Source organism: Balaenoptera borealis (assembly GCF_965194805.1).
Source record: "Balaenoptera borealis genome assembly, chromosome: 13".
NCBI lineage: Eukaryota > Metazoa > Chordata > Mammalia > Artiodactyla > Balaenopteridae > Balaenoptera > Balaenoptera borealis.
Genome location: NC_138870.1, coordinates 20710100 through 20728041, shown reverse-complemented (window position 1 = coordinate 20728041; position 17942 = coordinate 20710100). Strand labels below are relative to the sequence as shown.

At 36.5% G+C, this 17942-nt stretch overlaps 1 protein-coding gene across 1 annotated transcript in view; it reads left to right on the top strand.

Annotated features, from left to right (window-relative positions):
• The window catches only part of SOX5 (SRY-box transcription factor 5), a 993423-nt gene that overhangs the window by 343958 nt on the left and 631523 nt on the right, over window positions 1-17942 (top strand). The window contains exon 5 of the mRNA XM_082351965.1: window positions 5933-5993. The gene's annotated coding sequence lies outside the window, so the exon portion shown is untranslated. The remainder of the gene's footprint in view (window positions 1-5932; window positions 5994-17942) is intronic.

Below are 17942 nucleotides of genomic sequence, written 5' to 3'. Positions count from 1 at the left end.
AGGTTTTTTGCATTTATGTTCATCAGTGATATTGGCCTGTAGTTTTCTTTCTCTGTGGCATCCTTGTCTGGTTTTGGTATCAGAGTGATGGTGGCCTCATAGAATGAGTTTGGGAGTGTTCCTCCCTCTGCTATATTGTGGAAGAGTTTGAGAAGGACAGGTGTTAGCTCTTCTCTAAATGTTTGATAGAATTCACCTGTGAAGCCGTCCAGTCCTGGGCTTTTGTTTGTTGGAAGGTTTTTAATCACAGTCTCAATTTCAGTGCTTGTGATTGGTCTGTTTATAGTTTCTATGTCTTCCTGGTTCAGTCTCGGAAGGTTGTGCTTTTCTAAGAATTTGTCCATTTCTTCCATATTGTCCATTTTATTGGCATAGATTTGCTGGTAGTAATTGCTCATCATCCTTTGTTTTTCTGCAGTGTCAGTTGTTACCTCTCCATTTTCATTTCTAATTCTATTGATTTGAGTCTTCTCCCTTTTTTTCTTGTTGAGCCTGGCTAATGGTTTATCAATTTTGTTTATCTTCTCAAAGAACCAGCTTTTAGTTTTATTGATCTTTGCTAGTGTTTCCTTCATTTCTTTTTCATTTATTTCTGATCTGATCTTTATGATTTCTTTCCTTCTGCTAACTTTGGGGTTTTTTTGTTCTTCTTTCTCTAATTGCTTTAGGTGTAAGGTTAGGTTGTTTGAGATGTTTCTTGTTTTTTGAGGTAGGATTGTATTGCTATAAACTTCCCTCTAGAACTGCTTTTGCTGCATCCCATAGGTTTTGGGTTGTCATGTGTTTTCATTGTCATTTGTCTCTAGGTATGTTTTCATTTCCTCTTTGATTTCTTCAGTGATCTCTTGGTTATTTAGTAGTGTATCGTTTAGCCTCCATGTGTTTGTATTTTTTACAGAGTTTTTCCTGTAAGTGATATCTAGTCTCATAGCACTGTGGTTGGTAAAGATACTTGATATGATTTCAATTTTCTTAAATTTACCAAGGCTTGATTTGTGACCCAAGTTATGATCTATCCTGGAGAATGTTCCATGAGCACTTGAGAAGAAAGTGTATGCTGTTGTTTTGGATGGACTGTCCTATAAATATCAATTAAGTCCATCTGGTCTTATGTGTCATTTAAAGCTTGTGTTTCCTTATTTATTTTCATTTTGGATGATCTGTCCATTGGTGAAAGTGGAGTGTTAAAGTCACCTACTATGATTGTGTTACTGTCGATTTCCCCTTTTATAGCTGTTAGTATTTCCCTTATGTATTGAGGTGCTCCTATATTGGGTGCATAAATATTTACAATTTTTATATCTTCTTCTTGGATTGATCCCTTGATCCTTATGTAGTGTCCTTCTTTATCTCTTGTAATAGCCTTTATTTTAAAGTCTATTTTGTCTAATATGAGAATTGCTACTCCAGCTTTCTTTTGATTTCCAGTTGCATGGAACATCTTTTTCCATCCCCTCAGTTTCAGTTTGTATATGTCCCTAGGTCTGAAGTGGGTCTCTTGTAGACAGCATATGTACGGGTCTTGTTTTTGTAGCCATTCAGCCAGTCTATGAGTCATTGTCTTTTGGTTGGAGCATTTAATCCATTTACATTTAAGGTAGTTATCAATATGTATGTTCCTATTACCATCTTCTTAATTGTTTTGGGTTTGTTATTGTAGGTCTTTTCCTTCTCTTGTGTTTCCTGCCTAGAGAAGTTCCTTCAGCATTTGTTGTAAAGCTGGTTTGATGGTGCTGTATTCTCTTAGCTTTTGCTTGTCTGTAAAGGTTTTAATTTCTCCGTTGAATCTGAATGAGATCCTTGCTGGGTAGAGTAATCTTGGTTGTAGTTTCTTCCCTTTCATCACTTTAAATATGTCCTGTCACTCCCTTCTGGCTTGCAGAATTTCTGCTGAAAGATCAGCTGTTAACCTTATGGGGTTTCCCTTGTATATTATTTGTTGTTTTTCCCTTACTGCTTTTAATATTTTTTCTTTGTATTTAATTTTTGATAGCTTGATTAATATGTGTCTTGCCGTGTTTCTCCTTCTCTTTATCCTGTATAGGGCTCTCTGCACTTCCTGAACTTGATTGACTTATTTCCTTTCCCATATTAGGGACGTTTTCAACTATAATCTCTTCAAATATTTTCTCAGTCCCTTTTTCTCTTCTTCTTCTGGGACCCCTATAATTTGACTGTTGATGCGTTTAATGTTGTCCCAGATGTCTCTGAGACTGTCGTCAATTCTTTTCATTCTTTTTTCTTTATTCTGCTCTGTGGTAATTATTTCCACTATTTTATCTTCCAGATCACTTTTCCATTCTTCTGCCTCAGTTATACTTCTATTGATTCTTTGTAGAGAATTTTTTATTTCATTTATTGCATTGTTCATCATTGTTTGTTTGCTCTTTAGTTCTTCTAGGTCCTTGTTAAACGTTTCTTGTATTTTCTCCATTCTATTTCCAAGATTTTGGGTCATCTTTACTATCATTGCTCTGAGTTCTTTTTTATGTAGACTGCCTATTTCCTCTTCATTTGTTTGGTCTGGTGGGTTTTTTCCTTGCTCCTTCATCTGCTGTGTGTTTCTCTGTCTTCTCATTTTGCTTAACTTACTGTGTTTAGGGTCTCCTTTTTGCAGGCTGCAGGTTCATAGTTCCTGTTGTTTTTGGTGTCTGCCCCAAGAGGCTAAGGTTGCTTCAGTGGGTTGTGTAGGCTTCCTGGTGGAGGGGACTAGTGCCTTCCTGGTGGATGAGGCTGGATCTTGTCTTTCTGGTGGGCAGGCCCACGTCTGGTGATGTGTTTTGTTGTGTCTGTGACGTTATTATGATTTTACGCAGCCTCTTTGCTAATGGATGTAGTTGTGTTCCTGTCTTGCTAGCTGTTTGGCATAGGGTGTCCAGCGCTGTACCTTACTGGTCGTTGAGTGCAGCTGGGTCTTAGCGTTGAGATGGAGATCTCTGGGCGAGCTTTCACCATTTGATATTACATTGAGCTGGGAAGTCTCTGGTGGACCAATGTCCTGAACTTGGCTCTCCACCTCAGAGGCACAGGACTGACACCCGGCCGGAGCACCAAGACCCTGTCAGCCACACAGCTCGGATAAAAAGGGAGAAAAAAAGAAAGAAAGAGTAAAATAAAATAAAGTTATTAAAATAATAAATTAAAAAAATTATTAAAAATAAAAAAATTTAAAAAGTGATTAAAAAAAGAAAGAAGAGAGTAACCAAACTAAAAAACACATCCACCAATGATAACAAGCGCTAAAAACTATACTGAAACAAACAAAGAAACAAACAAACCAAAAAAACGGACAGATAAAACCCAAGTACAAATGGTAAAAGCAAAGCTATACAGACAATATCACACAAAGAAGCATACACATAAACACTCACAAAAAGAGAAAGAGGAAAAAAAAAATATATCTATATATAAGAAAAGAAAAAGGAGGAAGAGAGCAACCAAATCAATAAACAAATCTACCAATGATAATAAACTCTAAATACTAAACTAAGATAAGCATAAAACCAGAAACAAATTAGATGCAGAAAGGAAACCCCAAGTCTACAGTTGCTCCCAAAGTCCACCGCCTCAATTTTGGGATGATTTGTTGTGTATTCAGGTATTCCACAGATGCAGGGTACATCAAGTTGACTGTGCACATTTAATCCACTGCTGCTGAGGCTGCTGGGAGAAATTCCCCTTTCTCTTCTTTGTTGGCACAGCTCCTGGAGTTCAGCTTTGTATTTGGCCCCGCCTCTGCCTGTGGGTCGCCTGAGCGCGTCTGTTCCCGCCTAGACAGGATGGGGTTGAAGGAGCAGCTGATTAGGGGGCTCTGGCTCACTCAGGCTGGGAGGAAGGAGGGGTATGGAAGGCAGGCCAGCTCTTGTCTCCCTCCAGTACAGTCTTGAATAGAAGTGACATGAGTGGACACCCTTGTCTTATTTCTGATCATAGTGAGAAACCAGTCAGTCTTTTACTACTACGTATGATAGTTGTGAGGTTTTTGTAGATGGTCTCTATTAGGCTGAGGAAGTTCCCTTCTATTGCTAGTTTGTTGAATGTTTATGTCATGAAAGGGTGTTGGATTTTGTCAAATGCTTTTCAGCATCTACCATATGATTGTATGGTTTTGTCTTTTATTTTATTAGTATGATATGTTACATTATTTGATACTTAGATGTTAAACCAACTTTGCATTCCTAGGATAAATCCCACTTAGTCTTGGTGTGTAATTTCTTTTACTATTTTATAGCCTTTAAAAGAATTTAGCTACCCCAGAAACCACACCAAATTATTGTTTCTTTCAAAAATGAGAAGTCTTATATAAACTAATAATCAAAAGTTATACAGGTAACCTGGTCCTAGATCATCTCTAAATCTCTGGCTCTAGTATGTTAGATCAATATCCTAGAAGTAGAATTCTGTTACCCTCAGAGTATCATTTTGAAGTCTTATTTAAAATACTAACCACAGGGCTTCCCTGGTGGCACAGTGGTTAAGAATCCGCCTGCCAATGCAGGGGACACAGGTTTGATCTCTGGTCTGGGAAGACCCCACATGCTGTGGAGCAACTAAACCCGTGTGCCACAACTACAGAGCCCGCATGCCACAACTACTGAAGCCTGCGTGCCTATTACCCATGCTTCGCAACAAGAGAAGCCACCACAATGAGAAGCCCGCACACCACAACGAAGAGTAGCCCCCACTCTCCGTGACTAGAGAAAGCCCGCATGCAGCAACGAAAACCCAGTGCATCCAAAAATTAATTAATTAATTAATTAACAATACATAAATAAAATAAAATAATAACCACATAATGTGACTGATGGTACACGTAACTGTACCCTCCTAGGGCATAAACGTGTAATTTATATTTATACAATTTTAATAATCATGTTTCAAGATCATAAAAGTCATTAACAAATGTTTAAACATTTTAAAACCATTTTGAAAACATAATCATTCTGAGGCTAACGTTTACAAAGCTGAGAATAGATAATGAACCTCCCCTTATAAAAAAGAATTCTATATCGATAAATAAATAATAAAATAATGATAATATAGTTACATGTATTGAAATTTTTTTTAATTTTTGAATTTATATCAAGGCTATGAAACCATTTTACAGATCAAGAAAATAAACCTTCAAAGAGGTTAGATAAATTTCTAAAGACATAAAGCTCTTCTGTCATAGGACCAATGCTTAAATCCTGGTCTTTGGGGTCTGGCTCAGATAAAGTGACTAAGTATCAATATGGTGTTTCTGGTTTTGTTTTGCTATTTTTGTTTTTATTGTTTTAACGTAGAAATTATCCAGTGAGTTTGTAAACCCTTTATTCTTATACACCCTAGTACCCTAGTACAATGTAGCACCGCGCTTTGGTAAGTGCTAGTCTGTATTTAATAAATTTCAGTGCACATTAGCCTGTTATCCTTAAAGTATTGTAGTTATAAGTAAGGTTGCATTATAAGTATATTTTAAGTTAACCATCATGGACTGTAAGAATGGTTAAAATTGTTTCTCTCAATAAAACTGGGCCCAGGGTGATCATAGGCTACATACATGCACATGTGCTTACATGACTGAATTAATAATATAAAATTTTTATAAGTGATTTAATTGAAACAGCTTCAAGATAATTGGTTCACATTTTTTTTACATTTCAACTATCATTATATCTTGCCTGTCATTTATGAAAGTTTGTTTTTTGAGTGTTCATTTATTATTCATTCATCAGCTATTAACTGGCATAGTCCTATGAGTCTGATGTTGTATGGCTATGATTCTGGTCTAGAAAAAATTTTAGAATGAAATTACTTAATATTTCTTCCAAAGTTATGTAGTAGAAATCTTAACTCTTTATAATGTTTAATTTTTTTTTTCACCTAAATATTTTGGAATTACTTTGATTTTTCCCTAAATACTTGTCTTTCTTTGTTATTTTTTTCTTAGAATTGCAAGAAATAGATAATATCAAGGACATCAGGAGTGGGAGAGATTGCAGACTCAGCAGGTCAGAACACTGTATTATTATCATTTGCTGATCATTCTTTTGTCATTAATTTTGGAGTTCTTGATCTCTTGCCACTTGTTTATTTCTTATCCATGCTTACTTGGTGTGGTCTTCAGTTTTGCAAGTTAAAGAGTAAAGCCTTTAGATAATAAGTTCAGCATTTAGGTATTCTCTTTTTAGGATTTGAAGATGAAAAAATAATTTGAAGAGATTTTCAGGAATAGAAGAAGATTTCTTACCTAACATGGTACACAGTTACCCTGATTTCTATTATCCTTTTTAGGGTGTAAACTGTTTCGAAATGAAGACTTTTTGATGACTTTTCCAGAATCAAAACTTTAAAATATATACAATGTTATTAATTATGTAATTGTAGTGGGAGAACACTTGGGTAATGAAAGTCAAGTTTCCTTTCTTTTCTGCCCTGTTCTCTGGGCACAGGGACACCTCTAAAAGCTCTTGATGCTCTTAGAGTCAATCTGTTTACCAACGCTAATTTTAACTACTGAATGTTGACTACCATATGTAAATTGAAGGTTAATTAGTCAAAGGGTCTACTGTGAGCATTTGTCAGCCATTGTGGAAAGTTTAGTGTAAGTCACACCCCTCAGTAAGCTGGATGCAGTCATGCTGGCCTTTGTAGTCCCCATTTCCCTGAGTGTTACCATGAGTGACTGATGGCTCGTGTTCATCTCCTGCTTCAAGGAAGACTACCAGTTGTCTTAAATAATGATTACAACTCTTGCTACTATTGCTTAGTTATTTACAGAAGCTTGGGAGTCCTCTCCCTTTCGGTTACCCCTCTAGTGTTACCACTTCCACAACTCTCCTGGAGTTTGACTTAGCTCCTCCACATCCAGGCCTTCTGGAGAGCAACTACCAGTGGGCTTTTCGGGTTCCATCACACAGAGAGATAAATAGCTTTGTTCTTCAGTCTGATCACCTCTCTTCAAGTGAAATGGCTTATTCAGAAAGGATCTAAGCTTAAAGTTCTTCTGCCAGGATGCTTCAGGGATTTAGTTATTTTCTGGAATTACGGACTAAACAGATTATTATTGTATGAATCTTGAGAGAACACCACTCTCCAGCTTAAAGGAAAGATAATTTCAAGTATATCTTGATGCATTGCATATACTCGGGTCTCTGCTCTTGGCTAAATTAAGAAAGAGTCCTGCAGAAAGCTGTGTTTAGAATGATATGCCCAAGTAATTGGGTTTGTAAGTATGTCTGCACTGATTCTTGCAGAGTTGAGAACCACTTTTTGGTGATACTTGCATAAAGAGTTTTCTGGTAGTAAACATCTCCCAATTTTCAGTTTATAAATATCATTGAACTAAACATTAAAAAGAAATAAATTGAAGCCAAAAGTAGTGGATTTTCTTGGCATCCAGCTGTATGTATATATTGACGTTAAATTGAATACAGTCGTTTGAGTTTTGCATGTTTGGAAGTAAGATCAAGAAAGAAGAGACCTCATAGATTCCTTATAGTCTTGACGCATAGAAAGAACTTCAGTCTAATCCATCTATTTTACAAACCTACATTGCTTCCCACTGTCACATGAAATATTAGTAACAGAGATTAATCTATGTTTCTTGATATGATGCAGACCCACTGAATTATGTGCCTCACAGGTTATGGAACAAAAACAACTGCACACAACATTGTACATGCACATAAAAAATACCATCATCATTTGTCATCTTCACCAATTTATATTTAATAAAGAATACCATTTATACTCATACTTCACTTTGAATTGTATTGATATTTGAAGAACTCAAGAACGTTAAGATTTTTTTTACTGTTGTTTCTCTGGAGAAGTTCCCTATTCAGCTGGATGAAATGATAAGATGATCATTCATTCATACATACAACAGAAGTTCCTACTCTTCTGGAGTTTTCATTCTAGTGGAGGAAAACATAACATGAGGATTTTAATATATATGTTAATGGGGTTGCATACTAAGGAGGAAATAAAGCAGAGTAAATTGAGAATGGTGGGAGACTGTATCCAATACCATGTCTAGGGTAGGCCTTTCTGATAAGGAGAGAACGGAGTACAGACTTGAATGTAGTGAGAGGGAATGATTTAGATATATGGGTGAAGGGAGTTACATTCAGTGGGAAGAACAAGTATAATGAGCATGCTTGGTATGTTGAAGGAGCGTCAAGAAGGGCACTGTGGCCAGAGAGAGTAAGGAGTGGACAAGTAAGAGATGAGAAAGGGTAGGATGTTGTGATGACCATTTTATAAGGCCTGGTAGACCATGGCAGGACCTTGACTATTATTCTGAGTGAGATGGGAATCATTCAGGGGGTTTCAGCCAATAAAGGGGCATGATGTGGCTCTCAAGGTTTAAGGATTGCTTGGACTTACAGCTTGGGTAAAACATTAAAAATTTCTTTCTTTATACACAGAATATAAATTATGAATGAAAATAGACTTTAACAATGATTAGGGCAACATTATCTGATTAAGATTTTGACTGATGATTTTGTTCAGGGAGCTCATGTTAAATAGTAGAGCTATCATTTTTCATTTTCATGTCTTTAATTTGCAGAATTCTTTTGATTTTGAATTGTGTTCTTCGGTTCTGTATAACTTATTTTTTCATAATAGGCACATTAATGACAAAGGTATGTAATATTTAGAAATTTGTGTATCCAGTTAGTTGCTTTGCATAGCTGAATTTCCCATTTGTTTGTCATTTTTAATTTCAACCAAAACTACATAGCCTTGTGTAACTCCATAAACAAGTCATGAATTTTTATCTCCTAGTTGTAAGGGAGAATATTTGAAAATTATGTTGTGGTTTATTGTAATGATCACATGATTGATAAGACTATTTATGAGAAGGAAACACGGAGCAGTTAAAAAAAAAAACAAACAACTTCATAGGACTTATAGGGCATGAATTCTGGAACCAGCTCTGAAACTTACCAGGAGGACGACTTGGGGTCTTTAACCTGTGTTTGCCTGCTAAATAACGAACCCTGCTTCTCCCATAAGGAGAATTGCATTGCTACTGTTATCTCTGCAGTTCCTTTACATTTGTTAAACCAATGTGTGCAATGTGTAAACAAAAATTGGTTGAATTTTGAATCACTTACGTTAGAAGTGACCATTTTTAATATAAATGAAAAAATAGGGATATACTATATAAAAAACAGAGGAAAATGTTCATATTTATTTTCAGAAAAATTAGGTTATGGAAGGTATTATTGATATTTGGAAGGAAGGGTTGTTTCTAAAATTATTATTACTGTCATGTCAAAGAATCAAAGTGATTATTGAAAAAGGAAGTGAGGAGGTGGGAGTGCCTTCTCCTAACAGTCTTATGGCAGCAGTTTCCAATTGCCCAATAACTGTTTACTAGAAATGTGTCAGACTTTTGAATCAATGCATTAAAAACTATCTTAAAACTATAAGTAGGTATATAAGCTTAGATTTTCATTATTTGACTTTTAGAATATTCATGTAATAAATATATATTTTGTTTTCATAAACAAATATATAAATCTGTTTGCTTATGAATACTTAGTATAATTTTCTTAAAAATTCTTGTTTATTCTAAATTCTTTCCCTTTTAGTCATAAGAATAGAAATCAGGTTTATGTTTAAAGGGAGAAATAAGGAAATTACTCTTTGACACTGTTTTTTGAGGGAGAGGGTATGAAGCCTCAACTTCACATATGCACCTAAAATTGTTGAATCTGCTGTGATTCCAGTGCCTTTTTTGCTGGGAGGTTCTCCTTCTCCTGGAAGGGCCAGTCCCTCCCCGATGCTTAAACCTACTTCCTCTGGCAATTCCAAAAACGTTGATTCTTCAATTGAGTATCTTCAACTTCTTCTTTATTGGAAACTTTAATGGTTGAACATGTCAAGTTTCCCTTCTTAAATAATAAACAAACACTTCCCTTTGATCTTACTTCTCCCTCCAGCTACCACTCCCTTCATATACGTATTTCCCCAAAGGTTTAACTTACTGTCTCCATTTTCTTTCTTCCTTCTTGCTCGTCAGTCCTCTTCTACTCCTATCCTGCCAACCATTGCTAAGGTCATCAGTTATCTCCATCACACTAAATCCATATGGTAATTGTCAGTCATTATCTTATTTGGCCCTTGAGTTCGTTCAACTGCTTGAATGACTTTCCACTTTCCACTCCAGTTAAAAAATTTTTTTTTTTCTCTTTGCATTTTGCTGAGCGAATCTGTCTTGTTCTCCACTGTATCCCTAAAATACTTTTCAAAGTGCTTTGCTTATAGCTTGTGCTAAATGAATTTAGTTTGAAGATCCAAAACCCAATATTATAGTGTGAGATATAATGTCAAAAAGCCTACAAAAGAGCTACAACCTGACGTTCTATGAGGGTTCATAGAAAAGAGAAAGAAAGTTTCATAGGCAAAACAGTATTTGAGCTGGATCTTAAAGGATGATTTTCCTAGCAGAGATGTTAGATACTGGTAGGGCTTAACTAGTATATATTTAAGATCCTGGTGTCTTAAGTGTCTTTTTCGGCTTGGGTAAGTTTGGATTCAGCACAGAGTATACAAAAGGGAGATAATGACTGTAAAGATATGGTGGACTCTTTACAACCGAAAGAAACTTTACAGTTCAAATCTGTAAAGAGGACTTTGAATCTCGTGCTAGTGATTAGACTTAACAGGACTTGGGGAGCCATTAAAAATTTTTGTTTGTTTTTTAAGGGAACCTGGGTGGTGATTAGGTCTATGCCTTGGATTAATTAGTTAATATGCTGGCAGTATGAGGTTGATTAAAAGGGGAGAAGCTAAAAGGGGAAGGTAGGAGGCCATTGTAGTCATTTAAGCAAGAGATCCAGAAAGTCAGGACCAAGATGGTAAAACCTGGGGACAGATAGGGGTAGAAATCTGAAGATGGAATCGTTAGGGTAGACTTTCTGGAGCAATAAGGGATGAATTTTAACCTTAAGTAATTGAAATAAAAGCCATGCAATTCACAGATACAGGAAATAGGAAAAATTAATTGTTTGTGTTTATTTACATATTTTTAATTAGTGGGAGGTATGTGAATTGTTTTGAGAGTCTGTACATTTGAAATACCAGTGTTGATATATCGAAGAAGCATTCCATGCAGAGATTCTGGAACTAGGCAGGGGATTTGAGAATGAAGCTATGTGAGATTAAATTTGATAGCAAAATTTGCCTCCTTGGTGGAAGAGCAATCCAGGCTTAGGAAACACCCTGAAAGACCAACAGTCTGAATGCCATGTGGAATTTTGGAGAAGACCAAATGGAATAGTCAAAGTAGAAGAAACTCTGAAGCTTGAATTGTAGTTTTGCTGCTTGACAAGCTATGTGGTCCTGAAGTAGGCTTTGGTTTATTTATTCATTTATTTATTTTTAATCTCTGCACAAGTCCTGCCTGAGTGGTCTGCAAATCGTAAACACTAAGTGCAGACTCAGTTGGCTCCCTAGAATATAATCATTTCTGGGCTATGGAATTTTTTGAAATATTGAAAATTGTTTAGATGTTCCTTCATTCATTGGTTCATTCATTCATATATTCTTACTAAGTCTTAACCTGTGGCAGGCAATCTTTTAATTATATTGCCTGATTTTTCTGCATCCATTCTTGACTAGAATTTTCACCGGTTCAGTTTAGCATATTATTCTCAGTTAGTTATAGGAAAAATACTGATTGATTTAGATCTTGTCCATCTATGGAATCATGCCATCCAAATCTCAGACTATGTCTCCTCTTCCTCAGGTTGGTTGGAGGAAGTGATGGAGAGTGTTACTTTTACATTTATAATAATAGGAAATACATTCATTATCCTGATTCCCTTTAGATGATTACAGTAAAATACTTAACTCATAAATGATTTAAATCATCCTCCTTAACAGTAGTTAAACACGCTGGTGTTATAGAGATCTGACAAACATAACTATTATCATACGACTACTGAGAAGTTTTTGGACAGAAGTGCCAGTTAGAAGAGGGGAGCCCTATCCCTGAATGCTGAATGAGTGCTTGCCTGGGGTGTCCCCAGGAACAGGAGCTGACACAGGTGTTCAGCACAGTTGCTTACTGCTTCCCATCAAGAAGGATGGGGGGTTCTTAGCGCTGCTGGTTTGTGGCACTCAGCATATTTGGCAAGCAGTCAGCCCTGGCTGTGGATTTCCCTGGGGAAAATAAAAGCCACAGGGAAGTCATCAGTGTGACCTTCTGCTGGGTAGTTGGCACATGGCTGCACCACGGGAAGGCTTTCAGTTGTCATTTTCTGAACGGGTAGATATCAGGTGCTGATGGAGGCTCTCCATTCAAGGTGGGAAGTGGAAAATGAGAAAAAATATTGAGCAGAAGCTTACCAAATAATTCCCAGTCATGAAGCTTAACACAGCTGATCTGCTGATAAAAGGGATATTCTTGTGGGGAGGGGGGAGGGAGTTTCTTTGGTTCTGTAAGCACAATTATAAGCTTTCCTATTTAAGTCTGACCCATCATATTGAAATGCTGTCACTAGTATCATTAGCAAGTAAAGTGTTGATAACATAGTCAAATGCACAGCAGAGTTCTGGCTCTTAAGTGTCTGGACTAACTCCCAATATTAGGAATAGGAGTCAAACTGCCATCACTTTTCCTGTGCTAACAGACGCCCTGCCATTAGCAGTCTGAAGGCAATTTTAATAAAATACATAGCCCTGCTGAGTTGGTCTCAAAAGATAAATAAGCAATGTAGAAAAGAAGCTTTTGTTTAAAAGTAATTATTTAAACTATGCATTACAGGTATTTTTCTTTTACCAGTAAGGCAAATGCTATCAGAATTTCAATAATGATCTGGTGGCACTTATCTAAATAATGTGATATCGTCATTTCAAAGACTTAAAGCATCGCCTTATTTTCACTTATATACAAAATGGGGGCACATTGGATCCAGGTATCAAGTGCATGTGTTTTACAGTTTATATTACATTTTTTTGTGTGAACAGTGTTGTATTCTTGGACAGATTTATGGAAATGTAACAAGCTGGTGATAGAGTTCTGGGAACTGCAGACTTGACTTCCAAACACAGATTAGAACAGGAGGGCAAAGAACATCTTTTTATTTTTCCTTTGCTGTCAGAAAGGGAATCACATTTCAGTTTTTTAAAAACTCTTTTAATAAGATGCTTATACATAAACCACAGTCACAAGGGTGTAATAAATGTGTGCATGTATCAGAGGAGCCAAAGCTTTGTTTGCCAAAAGGTAAAAAGCTCAGAAAGCTTTTTAAGAGTCTATTTGGAAACCACTGAAATTACCGCCTTTCCTTCCCTTCTTAATAGTGACATACTGGCCTGAGATCCATAATATAGAATTAGCTCTGGCCTTAGAGTAGGCAGAGTTAGAACTTGTCTACATAAGTGTGACGTGTGGGACATCAGGAAGGCTCCTATTTCTAAGTGCCATCCAGGGGGAAGCAAAGCAGCATGTGCTTTGGAATGAGGCAGACCTCAGTTCAAATCCTACTCAAGTCCCAACTCTTTTTTTTCATGATGTATTATTGTAGGCAAGTTATGCGCCTTCTCTAAGTCTTTGTCTCCTCATCTATAAATTGGGAATAATAACAAAACCAACCTTGTATGATTGTTCCGTGGATGTAATGAGACAATACATGTAAAACATTTAGGATGGTGTCTGGCACAGAGTGAGCACCCGGAGAACGTTTGTTTTTACATTAATGAACTTCTAACACACTTTTATCAGGAAGGTTATATGTTAAATATTGTGCTAGAAACTGAGGTAAATATGTGGATCAATATATGGTCTCCACTTCAAAATTAAAATCTTTAATGCAAGACAGACATTTTAGCAGATAACTCAGATGCTGTGTGCCACTTGTTGTATTGGTATAGGTCTAGTGGACATAAAGGAGGCAGGGCTGGAGAGTTCCCTGATGGCCTAGTGGTTAGGATTCTGGGCTTTCACTGCCGTGGCCCGGGATCAATCCCTGATAGGGGAACTGAGATCCCATAAGCCGCATGGCGCAGCAAAAAAAAAAAAAATGGAGGCAGGGCTTAATCTTGGCCATGGAATAAATTACTGTAAAATCTTGGTTTATTAAGTTTTCAAAGGAAAGATGCTATGTATTTTCACCCTGAGCCATTGTGATCAAAGTCAACTATTTTCTTCCAAGACTGATTTTTTCCCAGTTCCTTGTTCTTTCTATTCTTCTTCTTTTACATTTGTGTAAACTTTTTCTTTGATTGTTAGCACCGTGGTTAGATGATATCTGTACTCAGAGACAAGAGGTAAACATAAATCAACACTCAAATGCTGCTCAGCTTCTCTGCTAAAATGATTTGGGGGAAGAGTTGAAAACAGAGGTTTTATTCTCATACACTGCCGAACGGAATGAAAATTAGTACAAGCCTTTGGACAGGAATTAGGCAATATCTAACAAATCTACATATACACACCATTTGATCCAGCAATCCCATTTTTAGGAATTTATCCTGAAGATACATCTTTGACAATATGAGGATCACATGCCCAAGTTTAATCATTGTGGCATTGTTTATAATTGTAAAATATTAAAAACTACCTAAATGCTCATGCATAGGAGAATAGTTGAATACATTAGTACACTATGGAATCTCCACATAATGAGGTACCGTGCAGCTGTAAAAAGAATGAAAGGATACAGAGTAATTTCCAGTCTATACTGCCAAGTGAAAAAAGTGCAGAAAAGTAATATCTAGAATGAAAGGGAAATAAGAAAATACACTTGTATCTGCTAATTGGGGCAAAAAATAGGAAAGATAAGCTGGAAACTCATGAAATTGGTTTTTACTTAGAGAGGTTGGGCCCAGCAAATGGGTATTGAGAGAATGAAAATAAGGTAGAAGTGGTGACAGGAGAGTGTGACATTTATCTGAATATCCTTTTTCTTTTGTATAGATCTGACTTTTGGAACTATGTTAATGTTTGACATACTCAAAAACAAATAATTAATTAAAATGAGCTAGGGTGTTTAGGGAGCCTCACATGAAAACAAAAAATAACAAATTTGATTAACTGTATTCATATGAATTACAAATGAAGGGGGTGGGGGAAAAGAGCTAATTTAAGTAACTTTGCCAAACAGATTTTTGACTTTATACTCTAAGATTTTAAAAAAATGAACTATTGTATTTTCATCAGAAAATTTGCTTCTCACACAATACGGATTAATAATTCTGCTTTTCATGGAGGTGAGACTTAACATTTCTGAACTGCTTTAAGTATATACTAGGATTGTGGATAATGAGAGCCATTTTCCTACTGTAAAAGAAATAAAGAGGGCTAGAATGAACCCTGTGATGTTGAATGGAATGAGGTATCAATAAAAACTCATGGTGTGTGTTATAAAGAAATAGTTGTGAGTGTGTGTGTGTGTATGTGTCCATTTATATATTCCCTAGCTGTATCTGCTGAGAGGGCTTAAAAGCAGTGATACCTCAGTACTGATGAGCACCCCTACTACCTAGATCTTGGTTTCTGAATATCATTCTCCAATAAAAGACACCAAGAACCCTTGTAGAAATGGATGATTCTAGGGCAAGAAGGAAAATTATATGGTGAAAAACTGGAAAATCTTATGGTTCAAGAAAGTAAGGCATGACTAAAAAGAATCGAAACATGTTGAAAGGACACAGGAGCCATTTTGACATGGCTCCCAATGGCCACATCTGGGACATTTGAGCAAGGAAATAATGATAGTAATGGATTATACTCAATATAGTCCATGATGTTATAAAAAGTGTTGAAAAATAATAAATGAGAGAGAAAGGAAAGCTCTTTTTATAACAGTAGAATACCAATTAATAACTGTAGAAGGAATGTTGGAAACAGAAAAATGACCATTTGGTAAACACCACATTAATGACTTTCTCAGGCAAGAATCATGACTGGATGCTAAATTAGTGGTGAAAATATGATGATAAATAGGATACCTACATAGTGTCCAAATATCTCTTCTCAGAATGCTTGTTAATTTCAAAGGAGAAAGTAGCAACTTTACAGTGGAATAACCTGGCAAACACCATCTAAAACAAGAGATCAAAGTTAGTATCACCAGTAATGAGACTTATCAGCATCGTGTACCACTGCTGTGACTCACTGAGGAAGGCACAAAAAATCATTTCTGTCATGTTCTTGGCAAAAATGCATGAATTTTATCATGAGGAAATATCAGACAACTCAAATTGAAGGACATATTACAAAATAACTGGGCAGTACTCTTAAGAAGTGTCAAGGTCATGAAAAACAAAGAAAGACTGAGGAATTGTCCCAAATGGAAAGAGACTAAGAAGACAGGATAACTAAATATTGGCTCATGGTCCAAGAAAAGGACATGAGTGGGACAATTGTTGAACTTTGAATAAGGTCTGTATATCAGTCAGTTGTTTCAGTTAATTTCTTAGTTTTGCTCATTGTACTGTGGATTTGAAGATGTTAATATGCCAGGAAGCTGGAAACTCCGTACTATTTTTGCATTTTTTTCTAAGTCTGAAATTATTTCAAAATGAAATGTTAAATTGAAAAATAAAAATTAAAACATGTGCCTTAAATAAGATGTATGTATGTATTACCCATTCTTCTTTATTATCATAAACGAAAAAGTTTGCTATGTAAGAGGGTAACATCACTGGGCTCTAGGAAGAAAAAAGTCGTAATAGAGTGATATGTATGTTGCGTTGTGAATTGGGTCTTATTCTGTTAACTGCCTCTGGCATACACTGTGTAAGCCTTGAGGGTACTTACTATGCCTTTGTATTTGCTAGTCTATTTGCCAATAAAATAGGGTTCATGATCTTAGCACTATGGTTTCTAATTAATCACATCAGTGGAGGAGAGCATGTCAAGTACAAAGCCCGACAACTCTAACTTTAAGAAGCGAAGCACTCAAGTGAAGATCAAAATTTAATGCCAGTGAATGACCAAGTATCTTCTGGTAGGTGTAAAACTCCAGATTATTTCCAGGGAGGGAAGATAGAGCTGGTATATTCAGTCCAATGGATGTGTGTGAAGAGATCAATAATCAGATAAAAGCTAGAAAGGAAGTATGGGCACAGTACACAGCATAGCCAGTCAGTGGGTCTCTGAGAGTCCAGATTCTTAAGTTAGAAACAGAGTCTGGTGATGACGAGGAGCTTGATGATGCCAGTGAGGTGGTGGTAGTGCTGCGAATGCTTTGTGACAGTATTAAAGGACTAGAGTGAAGGATTAGTAGCAACTTGTGGTTGCACGGAGTTCTGTGTACCACCATCTTGGTCTCACATACATTCATACTCAAAAATTTAATGTTTAACGTAGTTGTAAGATGTAGGTGGAGAGATTGATTTCATTACCTATGTTTTTATAGATGAGGAAACTCAGATTCAGCATTTCCAAAATCCTATAGCTAATAAGTACAGAAAGGATTTGTACTCTGGACCAGAGTGTTCACTAACCTTCTAGCATCAGATAAAATATAGATTTTCCTTCCACACTAGCGCACAATATGGAGTGGAAGTATTTTTGCCAAACTTGGGAATACATAACTCTTCTAGTGCGTGTACTCAAGAAGCATCATTGTCAATAGTATTTAACACAGAGATTGTAGGACTTGCCCAGAATCCCAAGAGTTAGTGCCAGAAATAAAATGAGAACTCTAGTTGTCCATAGTCAGGGCAGAGATTATCCTGTTGGCCACATTATGAATTGTCTTCAGTGCAGATAGTTCTTTGATAGTCCAGCACCAACCAGGAAGACTGGAGGTCTGCTTCCCAGGCTGGGTACCACGCACTGGAAGAGGCTGGGTCCAAAGGGGCCTTGAACAGTGGAGTTCTGACGCTCTGTTGAGACATTAATGAGCATTTTGAGCATTATGGTGATTTGAATAAAATTCTGTAGGTTGCTTGAGAATCTTGGGAGTAGAGTTAGAGGCCATAGGTCAATT